This window comes from Tachyglossus aculeatus, chromosome 3 (assembly GCF_015852505.1).
Source record: "Tachyglossus aculeatus isolate mTacAcu1 chromosome 3, mTacAcu1.pri, whole genome shotgun sequence".
NCBI lineage: Eukaryota > Metazoa > Chordata > Mammalia > Monotremata > Tachyglossidae > Tachyglossus > Tachyglossus aculeatus.
In genome coordinates, this window is record NC_052068.1 from 17,455,363 (window position 1) to 17,465,923 (window position 10,561).

The 10,561-nt window shown below is 43.7% G+C and overlaps 1 non-coding gene across 1 annotated transcript; it reads right to left on the reverse strand.

Annotated features, from left to right (window-relative positions):
- Positions 1-1,856: 1,856 nt before the first annotated feature.
- On the reverse strand, positions 1,857-1,994 carry LOC119926316. The gene has a single exon (XR_005450203.1). It is a non-coding gene; the product is annotated as a small nucleolar RNA SNORA7 (small nucleolar RNA).
- Between the last annotated feature and the right edge of the window lie 8,567 nt (positions 1,995-10,561).

The window sequence follows — 10,561 nt, forward strand, 5'->3', positions numbered from 1 at the left end:
ACAAAGAGTTTACAGTCTAGAGGGGAAGTTTGCAAACTAGAGGGAGGGGACTGTACTAAGCAATTGGAAGAGTACAGTACAACAGAGTGGGTACACCTATCCTGCCACCCCAGCGCTTAGTATAGTCTCTGGCACATAGTAGGTGTTTATCAAATACCCTTAAAAAAAAGGAAAAACAGAAAGGAGATTACAGTATAGTGGGGAAGAAAGACATTAAAATTAATTACCAAATAGGGTAAGCTGCAGACTATAGGAATATGTAAAATCTCATTAAGTTATGAGAGCCGGTGGCACTAATTGAATGGCAATAAGGTTCACTCACTTTGAGCTCAGTTAGTAGATATCTTGTCTTATGCCGTTGAGCTGTTTCGGACCCATAGCAAAACTATGAACACATCTCTCCTCCCCCTCCCATCCCCTTACTGTGCGGGTTCCCCAAGGTTCAGTTCTTGGTCCCCTTCTGTTCTCAATCTACACTCACTCCCTTGGTAACCTCATTTGCTCCCATGGCATCAACTATCATCTCTACACTGATGACACCCAAATCTACATCTCTGCCACTGCTCTCTCCCCCTCCCTCCAGGCTCGCATCTCCTCCTGCCTTCAGGACATCTCCATCTGGATGTCTGCCCGCCACCTAAAACTCAACATGTCCAAGACTGAACTCCTTGTCTTCCCTCCCAAACCCTGCCCTCTCCCTGACTTTCCCATCACTGTTGATGGCACTACCATCCTTCCCGTCTCACAAGCCCGCAACCTTGGTGTCATCCTCAACTCTGCTCTCTCGTTCACCCCTCACATCCAAGCCGTCACCAAAACCTGCCGGTCTCAGCTCCGCAACATTGCCAAGATCCGCCCTTTCCTCTCCATCCAAACCACTACCCTGCTCGTTCAAGCTCTCATCCTATCCCGTCTGATCTACTGCATCAGCCTTCTCTCTGATCTCCCATCCTCGTGTCTCTCCCTACTTCAATCCATACTTCATGCTGCTGCCCGGATTGTCTTTGTCCAGAAATGCTCTGGGCATGTTACTCCCCTCCTCAAAAATCTCCAGTGGCTACCTATCAATCTGTGCATCAGGCAGAAACTCCTCACCCTGGGCTTCAAGGCTGTCCATCACCTTGCCCCCTCCTACCTCAACTCCTTTCTCTCCCTCTCCAGCCCAGCCCACACCCTCCGCTCCTCTGCCGCTAATCTCCTCACCGTGCCTCGTTCTCACCTGTCCCGCTGTCGACCCCCGGCCCACGTCATCCCCCGGGCCTGCACTGCCCTCCCTCTGCCCATCCATCTCTCTTCCTCCCTTCAAGGCCCTACTGAGAGCTCACCTCCTCCAGGAGGCCTTCTCAGACTCAGCCCCCTCCTTCCTCTCCCCCTCGTCCTGCTCTCCATCCCCCCGTCTTACCTCCTTCCCTTCCCCACGGCACCTGTATATATGTATATATGTTTGTACATATTTATTACTCTATTTATTTATTTATTTTCCTTGTACATATCTATTCTATTTAGTTTTATTTTGTTAATATGTTTGTTTTTGTTCTCTGTCTCCCCCTTCTAGACTGTGAGCCCACTGTTGGGTAGGGACTGTCTCTATATGTTGCCAACTCGTACTTCCCAAGCACTTAGTACAGTGCTCTGCACACAGTAAGTGCTCAATAAATACGATTAATTGATTGATTGATTGATCTCTCCCAAAACGCCCCCCTCGCCACCTGCAATCGTTCTGGTAGTGGATCCAGAGAGTTTTCTTTGTCAAAATCCATAAGTGGTTTACCACTCCTTCCTTCCACTCAGTAAACTTGAGTCTCCTCCCTCAATTCTCTTCCATGCTGCTACTGCCCAAAGTGGGTGAGTTTTGAACTTGTAGCAGATTGCCTTCCACTCGCTAGCCACTGGCCAACCTAGGAATGGAATGGGTAGGCCTCTGCTTGACTCTCCCCCCCACAGCCAAGACTGGTAGGGGACTGGAAACTCTCCAGGTGCAACCCTGAGAGGGGTAGTAGATATCACGATAATCTTAAAATCAAAACAACGGAGTTCAGCTGTACATACACAATTTTTCCATATTAAGTAATCAGCACACCATTCATCACTCAAACCAATACTATGATTTTAACTCCAAACTTGAACTCCAACTCAAATCCCAAGTCCAATCACAGCACTAATTTTTGAAATGAACCTTTGAACCTGAATGCTGTCTTTGACAATTCTTGGGTGTTAGGAATAAAATACTCAACAACACACCTGCAGGTGCAATTAAGACTTAAGAGGTGAAATGACATAACTGTGGGATTTGTTAATCTCTTTCTTTGTGCCAAGCAGTCTGCTAAGTGCTGGGGCAAATGCAGTGCAAACAGAGCAGACACAGTCTAGCAGTAAGTAGTTGTGCAATGTTCTAACTCTTCTGGGAGGCAAGAAAAGGGAAGAGAAGTAGAAAAGCTTCAGGGGAATAGTATTTTCCAGACTATACCACTGCCTATGTTTCAATCCATCAATCACTCAATCGTATTTATTGAATGCTTACTGTGTGTTTACTAAGCGCTTGGGAGAGAGCAATATAACAGACCCATTCTTTGCCCACAGTGAGTTTACAGTTATCCAGAGTCAGATGGGAATGAGGGCCAATCAAGATGGGTGGAGCTATTTAAATTCAGGAGTGCAGGGAATTCATTCACCTGTATTTATTGAGCGCTCACTGTGTGCAGAGCACTGTACTAAGCTCTGGGAATGCTTGGAGTGCTTTTTACCCTCTCTTCATCATCATCATCACCCCTCCTTCCTTCTAGATGCATATCTGGAGATCCTGTCTTGTGTTATTTGTAAGTATTCACTCATCAAACTTGCTAGATTGAGGTTTCAGAGAACTTTATTTATCTAGTTTCCCTCCAGACTGTAAACTCGTTGTGGGCAGGGAATGTGTCAACTATTTTGTACTGTACTCTCCCAAGGACTTACCACAGTGACACAGACCGAAAGTTTGTTGTGGGCAGGGAACGTGTTGGTTTATTGTTATAATGTAGTTTTCCAGGTGCTTTGTACAGTGCTTTGCACAGAGTAAGTGCTCAATAAATACGATTGAATGAATGAATCAATCAATCAATCGTATTTATTGAGCACTTACTGTGTGCAGAGCACTGTACTAAGAGCTTGGGAAGTACAAGTTGGCAACATATAGAAACAGTCCCTACCCAACAGTGGGCTCACAGTCTAAAAGGGGAAGACAGAGAACAACACCAAACATACTAACAAAATAAATGAATTAACAGTAAATGCTCAGTAATACCATATATTGATTGCGATTGCTAACTCTCTTTGACCCTGGTTTAGCTGCTTCCTCTTTCTTTTCCTTTAGGCTAAGCACTTCTATGCCTCTGTCCTGAGGGCATGGGAAATGAAGTTCCATATCTTTCTCTCAGTTTCCTCTTCAGCAAACCCATTAGACCAACTTTCCCAGTTTGTTGTAGGGATGATAACTTCAGTTCTGGGATTTGGAATCATGATCTGATCCCTCTTAAAGAATCCCTGCATCAGTCATTGTCCTGTGGTGATATCAGGGTGGAGCCGTACTATGTCTTTTTGGGCTTCCAATATGATTGCCCCACAGGGCAGAAGTTATGATGACCCATTCCTCCATTTCTCCATTGGAGAAGCAGCGTGGCTCAGTGGAAAGAGCATGGGTTTTGGAGTCAGAGGTCATGGGTTCAAGTCCCGGCTCTGCCAATTGTCAGCTGTGTGACTTTGGGCAAGTCACTTAACTTCTCAGTGCCTCAGTTACCTCATCTGTAAAATGGGGATTAAGACTGTGAGCCCCCCGTGGGACAACCTGATCACCTTGTAACCTCCCCAGCGCTTAGAACAGTGCTTTGCACATAGTAAGTGCTTAATAAATGCCATTATTATTATTATTATTATTATTATTATTATTATTCTGAATGGCCAAAGGTTTCAGACCAAGATAGCATTACAGATCTAATGGCCCCTGTTCTAAGACAGTCTCCCTAAATCCCTCCAGTGTCAACCCCCTTGACTCTGGTATGAACTGGTGAAGTGATTTAAATTCAACCACAAATCCCATGGCACTTGGTTGCCTATGGCCTTTCTCAGCCTGTTTTCTGTTCCCTAACTCCCAATAATGTGGAAGCGATTGGAGATCTGTAGTTTAAATCACAGAGGCCTGTTTATTTTCTGTTTTAGTTGAGTTTTGTTGTGGCCTTGGAGCATTACGCCTCAGCGGAAATAGAGTGGGGTGATGGGGGACGACGGGGGAGAGGGATTAGACACCCAGAAATACCCAGCACCACTGCTGAGCAAATGGTTTAACAGTTATCATCACAGAGGAAATAGCTTCCATTCCCACTGCTGCTGCTGCAAAAGCCATTGTTTTCCAAATGAAAGAGCAGCACCCTCTAACTTTACTGAGATCAGGAGTACTTCTTGAGATTTAATTTCTTTTCTTCTCCAGACTTCATCTTGTGATCAAATTGGATATGGATCTTGCCTCCCTATTTTGAAAATTACCCAAGATATAGTCAATACTTAGATTGAGTGTGTTCCTTGAACTCAAAGCTTCCTTGTCCTATTGAACCTCTCAGTGACTCAATTTCCCTCTGCTAAAATCGAGTAACAATTCCTTCCCCATTTCATCTGTATAATATTATTATGGCATATGTTAAGCATTTAGGCACTGTACTAAGTGCTGGCATAGATACAAGATAATCGGGTTCACCATAATCCCTGTCCCACGTGGGGCTCACTTTCTCAATTCCGATTTTACAGATGAGCTAACTGAGGCAGAGAGAAGTGAAGTGACTTGTCCAAGGTCACACAGCAGATAAGTGGCAGAGCGGGGATTAGAACCCATGACCTTCTGATCTGACTCTTAGGCCCATGCTCTATCTACTATGCCACGCTTCCTCCCTTATGGGGAGAAATGAAGTCACAATTTTCAGCTAAGGTATTATGGCCTTCTAGGAGAAAGTCTATAATAAGACACTAGCAATAATAAATAATGTTCAAATGAACATCTTTTAGACTGTGAGCCCTCTGTTGGGTAGGGACTGTCTCTATATGTTGCCAACTTGTACTTCCCAAGTGCTTAGTACAGTGCTCTGCACACAGTAAGCGCTCAATAAATATGATTGATTGATTGATTGAATAAATTAGCAATAATAGCAAGGAGCAGCATGGCCAAGTGGAAAGAGCACAAGCCTAGGAATTGAAGGAACTGGGTTCTAATCCCAGCTCTGCCAATTTTCTGTTGGTTGACCTTGGCCATTTCACTTCATTCTCTGTGCCTCAGTTACTTCATCTGAAAAATGGGGATTAAGACTATGAACCTTATGTGGGACAGGGACTGTCTCCAACAGTCTTGCCTATTTTCTGACCTTCCAACCTCCTGCCTCTCATCATTTCAGTCCACACTTCACTCCGCTGCCTGGATTATTTTTCTAAAGAAACATTCAGGGCATGTCACCCTCCTCCTCAAAAATCTCCAGTGGTTGCCTATCCTCCTCCATATCAAAGAAAAACTCCTCACCATTGGCATTAAATCTCTCCATCCCCTTACCCCCCCCCCACCTCACCTCTCTCCTCTCTTTTTCCTCTTGTGCTAACCTTCTCACTGTGCCTCAATCTCACCTGTCTTGCCTGCCTCTGGCCTGGAACAGACTGGCCAGACAATTATTCTCCCCCTCTTCAAAGCCTTACTGAAGGCACATCTCCTCCAAGAGGTCTTCCCAGACTAACCCCAACTTTTCCTCATCTCTCACTCCTTTCCACGTCACCCCGACTCCCTCCCTTTGCTCTCCCCCCCCCCACAATCTCCCCACCTCACAGCACTTATATATAAATCTGTCAATGTATTTATTTATATTGATGTCTGTCTCCCTACCCCTAGACTGTGAGCTTGTTGTGAGAAGCAGCGTGGCTCAATGGAAAGAGCACGGGCTTGGGAGTCAGAGGTCATGGGTTCTAATCCTAGCTCCTCCACTTGTCAGCTATGTGACTTTGGGCAAGTCACTTAACTTCTCTGTGCCTCAGTTCGCTCATCTTTAAAATGGGGATTAAGACTGTAAGCCCCACATGGGACAACCTGATCCCCTTGTATTCCCCCCAGCGCTTAGAACAGTGCATTGCACATAGTAAGCGCTTAACAAATACCATCATTAATATCAGTATTATTATGGGCAGGGATTGTCTCTCTTTATTGCTATATTGCACTCTCCCAAGTGCTTAGTACAGTGCTCTGTACACAATAAGCACTCAATAAATATGATTGATTGAATGAATGAATGAACAAGATTATCTTGTATCTACCTCAGAGGTTAGTACAGTGCCTGGCACAGAAGAGGCACTTAAGAAATGCCATTAAAAAAAGACTCCCCTAACACCAGTTGTTGAGAACCAACAATGAGTGTGGCCTCACCCAAAACACAGACCAGAAAGACACTGTCTTCAACCTCTGTGACACAGCTCATTGTGGGCAGAGAAGGTGCTTATTTATTGTTGTTCTGAATTCTCCCAAACACTTAATACCATGCTCTGCACAAAGTAAGATCTCAATATATATGGTTGAATGGATGAATAATGCTCTCTACTACCTACAAAGCAACAATCAGTCAACCAGTGGTATTTATTGAGTGTCTACTGTGTGCAGAGCATTGAACTAAGTTTTTGGGAGAGAACAAAAGAGTAACTAGTCATGATCCTTCTTTTTTAAAAATGGTATTTAAGTGCTTCCTATGGGCCAGTACTATGCACTGGGGGAGATAAAAGCTAATCAGGTTGAAAACAGTTCATAGCCCACGTGGGGCTCACAATCTTAACACCCATTTTGCAGATGGGGAAACTGAAGTGGGATGATTTGCCCAAGGTCACAGAGAAGACACGTGGCAGAACCGGGATTAGAATCCAGGTCCTTCTGACTCCCAAACCCGTGTTTTATCCACTCTGCCATGCTGCTTTTCTTGCCTTCAAGAAGCTCTAGTGGGGAGAGAGTGAAATGAATTACAGGTAACAACTGACTATTAAAGATAATATTCATACTTAAGACTATGAGCCTGATAAGGGACAGGAACTGCATCCGACCTGATTATCTTCTATCTAACCCAGCTCTTAGTAAACTAACTGGTGCATCTTAAAGGACTTAGCAAATGGTGTTCTTTTAATTCCTTGGATTTTGAAGAGTGCTTCTTTTCCTTTTTTGCCCTCACAACGACCCTCTGAGATAAGCAAAAGGTCAGATATTATTATCCCTATTTTGAGGAACAGAGCAGTTAGGATGACTTGCCCATGGCCACCCAGCAGACTGGTGCCTTGGCCTGGTCTGAAACCCGGATCCTCTGACTTCCAGGTTCTCCGTCTTCCACTCCTCTACTGCCAACCTACTCTCTGTACCTCAGTCTCATCGATCTAAATCAATCAATCAATCGTATTTATTGAGTGCTTACTGTGTGCAGAGCACTGTACTAAGCGCTTGGGAAGTACAAGTTGGCAACATATAGAGACAGTCCCTACCCGACAGTGGGCTCAAAGTCTAGAAGGGGGAGACAGAGAAGAAAAGAAAACATATTAACAAAATAAAATAAATAGAATAGATATGTACAAGTAAATAAATAAGTAGTTATATATAAATAAATAAATAAATAAATAAATAAGTATATAAAATAAAAAATAAATGTACAAGTAAAATAAATAAATCTATCTCGCCTCCAACCTCTCACCCACATCCTGCCCCAGGCCTGTAACACCCTTCCTCTTCATATCCAACAGACAATTAAGCTCCACCCCTTCAAAGCCTTACTGAGGCACACTTCCTCCAAGAGGCCTTCCCTGACTAAACTCTCATTTCCTCTATTCCCACTGCTGCCTGTGTCTCTCTGACTTTCTCCCTTTATTCACCACTCCTCTCCCCAGCCTTGCAGCACTTATGACTGTATCTGTAATTTTTCATTTATATTCATTCATTCAATCGTATTTATTGAGAGTTTACTGTGTACTAAGCACTTGAAATTTTCAGCTCAGTAATAAGGAGGGACAACCCCTGCCCACCCCGGGCCTACAGTCTAGAAGGGGGGAGACAGACATCAAAACTAGTAAACAGGCATCAATATAAATAAATAGAATTACAGATATATACATATCAACTAAGCGTGGCTCAGTGGAAAAGAGCAGAGGCTTTGGAGTCAGAGGTCATGGGTTCAAATCCTCGTTCTGCCAATTGTCAGCTGTGTGACTTTGGGCAAGTCACTTAACTTCTCTGGGCCTCAATTACCTCATCTGTAAATGGGGATTAAGACTGTAAGCCCCCCGTGGGACAACCTGATCACCTTGTAACCTTTCCAGTGCTTAGAACAGTGCTTTGCACATAGTAAGCACTTAATAAATGCCATTATTATTATTATTATTATTATACATAAGTGCGGTGGTTTGGGGGGTAGAGCAAAGGGAGCAAGTCAAGGCAATGCGGAAGGGAAGGGGAGCTGAGGGAAAGGGGGCTTAATCTGGGAAGGCCTCTTGGAGGAGGTGAGCCTTCAGTAGGGCTTTGAAGATGAAGGGGGAAAGAAGAGTGATTGTCTGTATTAATGTCTCTCTCCCTGTCTAGACTGTGAGCTTGTTGTGGGCAGGGAATGTGTCTACCATCTCTGTTGTATTGCACTCTTCCAAGTGCTAAGTACAGGGTTCTGCACACAGTAAGCACTCTATAAATATGATTGCTCGATTAATTGATTCTTCCACACCACACAACCTGTCAGAAGTGAAGGCAGAGAAAGTTCCAGGCAGGAGGGAGAGCAAGAGCAAGCCGACAATGGAGAAAGAGTTGGGAGTGAAGCACAGTGAGTACATTACTACTAATAATAATAATGATAGCATTTATTAAGCTCTTACTATGTGCAAAGCACTGTTCTAAGCACTGGGGAGGTTACAAGGTGATCAGGTTGTCCCACAGGGGGCTCACAGTCTTAATCACCATTTTACAGATGAAGTAACTGAGGCACAGAGAAGTTGTGACTTGCCCAAAGTCACACAGCTGACAATTGACAGAGCCAATTAGAAGACCAAAGTGTGTGGACTTGACTAGAGAAGCAGCATGGCTCAGTGGAAAGAGCATGGCCTTTGGAGTCAGAGGTCATGGGTTCAAATCCCAGCTCCGCCATTTGTCAGCTGTGTGACATTGGGCAAGTCACTTAACTTCTCTGTGCCTCAGTTACCTCATCTATAAAATGGGGATGAAGACTGTGAGCCCCCCCGTGGGACAACCTGATCACGTTGTAACCTCAATAAATGCCATTATTATTATTATTATTAATATGTGCAAAGCACTGTTCTATTATTATTAGACTGTAGTGGGAGAGGAGCCTAAGGGGAACTGAACCTGTGAAGAATCACAGGGGGAACTTTAGGGCAGAGTTACTTCCACAGTAGTAATTGGGGTATTTTTTAATGATATTTGTATTGTTTTTATAGATGGGATGGGATAGATACAGACTAATCAGGTTGGACACAGTCCATGTCCCATATGGGGCTTACAATCTTAATTCCCATTTCCAGTTAAGGTAACTGAGGCAGAGAGAAGTTTAATGACTTGCCCATGGTTAGAAGCCAGGTCTGCCCGACACTCCAGGTTCATGTTCTAGCCACTAGGACACGCTTTGTACATAATAATAATAATAGTATTTGTTAAGCATTTACTATGTGTTAAGAACTATCTGTTCTGAGCCCTGGGATAGATATAAGGTAATCAGGTTGTACACAGTCCCTGTGCATTTTGTACATAATAATAATAATAGTATTTGTTAAGCACTTACTATGTGCTAAGAACTAACTGTTCTAAGCCCTGGGATAGATATAAGGTAATCAGGTTGGACACAGTCCCTGTGCATTTTGTACATAATAATAATAATAGCATTTGTTAAGCACTTATTATGTGCTAAGAACTAACCGTTCTAAGCCTTGGGATAGATATAAGGTAATCAGGTTGTACACAGTCCCTGTGCATTTTGTACATAATAATAATAATAGTATTTGTTAAGCACTTACTATGTGCTAAGAACTAACTGTTCTAAGCCCTGGGATAGATATAAGGTAATCAGGTTGGACACAGTCCCTGTGCACTTCAGTGCACTCTCCAATTCAGCAGTCTTCACCACTGACCTGGCCTGGGTTCCTCTTTAGGGTGGTATAGCCTCAGGGAAAATGAGTAAACAGCTGTGCTCAATCACTCACTCTTTTCGGGTGTGGGGAAGACAAATATGTATTTCCCCTTGTTTGAAGTAGACCACAGAATGGAAACTGAATTCACTGTTTTCCATTCTGAAAGAGCTGTTTCAAACCTACTCACTCATAAAGTTTGAAATCAGCGAGTGAGACTTTTCTGCCTTTCATTTTTTTTATCCAGAGTCTCATTTTGCCAATTCTGGAAATTTGGGGATGTCCCTCAACTAGCTTCTATAGCTAGGGTGGCGGTCCTTATGGGGCTGGTGACAGGTCATTCATACTTCGCAAACTGGATCTGGCAGCTTGTTGGAGTGACAGCTAAAAGTGTTATAAAAATAAATACCAAAGT